General features: G+C 49.0%; 1 non-coding gene across 1 annotated transcript; it reads right to left on the bottom strand.

The window, feature by feature from the left end:
- Nucleotides 1–765: 765 nt before the first annotated feature.
- Nucleotides 766–931, bottom strand: LOC135001156 (U1 spliceosomal RNA). The gene has a single exon (XR_010202694.1). It is a non-coding gene; the product is annotated as a U1 spliceosomal RNA (small nuclear RNA).
- Nucleotides 932–2546: the final 1615 nt, after the last annotated feature.

The raw sequence follows: 2546 nt of genomic DNA, 5'->3' as shown, positions 1-2546 counted from the left end.
TGTAATTTGTACCTTCCTACTTTAAAATGTAATGGATGAACCTCACCCTGTGAGAACTATCTTCATGATCAAGAGATCTCATACGCAAGAAAAGCATGTGTTGGGATAGGGCTGTGGAGGGCGGCTGCTCGAGCACACCCCCGTCAAGTTAAGGAGATTCAACTGAGGAAGCACAAGGGAACTCTTGTCTGGGGACAACAACTGCAGGGAGACCACATCTTTTCAGATGAAAATGAGAGGGCGGAAGGCTGCCTAATACTGAAGCACCCTCAAACATCAAACCATATGCAACAACTAGTACAAGCATTCCTGGGGAAAGGTCTGCAGCAGACGGATTTGCATACGGTGATGTCATCCAAGCAGTGGGCCAAAGTTGGCTGGAACCCTCATCTGCATATGAAAAAAGAAAAGGGGCGCTTGGATGACCCCTAGTTCGCATTGAACACCCCCCACCCTCCTTTGGTGTGGGGCTCATGTTGGCCATGCCCCAGCCCCTGAAGCATTCAAGCTGATTTCTTGCAGCAGCTGGGCACTGTAACAGCTCCAGAGCTGCTCTGTAAGGCAAATAAAAGGGTGTGGGCCCTGCAACACCACCTTTAGTTCGCATTGTGCGTTGGAAGGCACAAAGTAAGCAGACGGGAGAAGTCAGGATAGTGCGCAAGGGCATAGAAGGGAGGGGCTCAAGAAAAGAGAAGTGGAAACAGACAGCAAACTAGGCTGGAGAGAGACCTGAGACAATGAGATCTAAATTATACCAGAGCCAACCAGGGGAAAGCACAAATGCAGTCCCCCCCCCTACCACAAATTATGCAGTCGAGATTCCCACATTTGGGGAAATCACAGAGGTCAGCATACCCAGAATGCAATGAATGAACCTCACCCTGGGAAAACAATCTTCATGACCATGGTATCACCTAAGCAAAATAAGTATGATTTGAGAAAGGGCTGGGGAGGGCCGCTGCTCAGGCACACCTCCGTCAAGTAAAGGAGATTCAACTGAGGCAGCACAAGGGAACTCTCATCTGGGGACAACAACTGCAGGGAGAACACATTTTCAGACGAATGTGTGAGGGCAGAAGGCTGCCTAATACTGAAGCACCCCCCAAACAACAAACCAAATGCAACAACTAGTGCAAGCATTCCTGGGGGAAGGCCTGCAGCAGATGGATTCGCATATGGTGATGTCATCCAAGCAATGGGTATAGTTGGCTGCAACCCTCGTCTGCATATGAAAAGAGAAAATGGTCGCGCAGGGCATGGCGGCCTTTGTGGGGTTGCGCTTGGATGACCCCTAGATCGCTTTATACACCCCCATCAGTGTGGGGCTCATGTTGGCCATGCCCCAGCCCCTGAAGCATTCAAGCTGATTTCTTGCAGCAGCTGGACCCAGTAACAGCTCCAGAGTTGCTCTACAAGACAAGTAAAAGGGTGTGAGCCATGCAGCACCACCTGTAGTTTGCATACACACATATATAGGACAGCATCTCTTATATGCCCCAGGGGCAATAAAATAGTATCCTTATCTAGGGTATCCGTCCATGCCGCTACAGCACTACACATACACACCCAGGCCGACGCAATTGCCGGTCTGAGTAAGGTACCTGAATGTGTATAAATGGACTTCAGGGTAATCTCCTGTTTGCGGTCAGCAGACTCTTTGAGGGTAGCCGTATCCTGGGACGGGAGGGCTAACTTCTTGGATAAGCGTGTTAATGCTTTGTCCACCCAAGGGGAGGATTCCCATCGTAACCTATCCGTTGATGGGAAAGGATACGCCATAAGAATCCTTTTGGAAATCTGCAGGAGATTCCCAAGCTTTTTCACATAACTCGTTCAGCTCGTGTGAGGGGAAAAGGTTACCTCAGGCTTCTTTCCCTTGTACATATGTACCCTCTTGTCAGGGATAGGGGGCTCCTCTGTGATGTGCAAAACATCTTTTATTGCCATAATCATATATCAAATGTATTTTGCCAATTTTGGCTGTAACTTTGCATCATCGTAATCGACACTGGAGTCAGAATCCGTGTCGGTATCTGTGTCAACAATCTGGATAGTGGGCACTTATGAGACCCTGACAGTCCCTGCGACATAGGATCAGGCATGGGTTGAGACCCTGACTGTCCCAAAGCTTCAGCCTTGTCTAATCTTTTGTGCAATGAGTTTACACTAGCATTTAAAACATTCCACATATCCATCCAATCAGGTGTCGGCGGAGACACCACATTCATTTGCTCCCGCTCCTCTCTAATATAGCCTTCTTCCTCAGACATGTCGACACACGCGTACCGACACACCACACACACAGGGAATGCTTTTACTGAAGACATTTCCCCCACAAGGCCCTTTGGCAGAACTGGCCCTAATCAATATGATGCCCTAGGCAAAATTTTGCCTGGTGCCCCCTAGCACCACCGCTGGTTCCGCCTCTGACCTTGCACCTCTTTCCCAGCACCATCAACCCTCACCCCCATAACAGTACTTATTTTGGTGTTTGTACCCCCTATATTTTAAACAGGAACAGTTCGCACATTTGGCGCACAGTCCAA

Source organism: Pseudophryne corroboree, unplaced genomic scaffold, assembly GCF_028390025.1.
Source record: "Pseudophryne corroboree isolate aPseCor3 unplaced genomic scaffold, aPseCor3.hap2 scaffold_1621, whole genome shotgun sequence".
In the NCBI taxonomy this organism is placed as follows: Eukaryota; Metazoa; Chordata; class Amphibia; order Anura; family Myobatrachidae; genus Pseudophryne; species Pseudophryne corroboree.
This window is presented reverse-complemented; position numbering and strand designations above follow the sequence as displayed.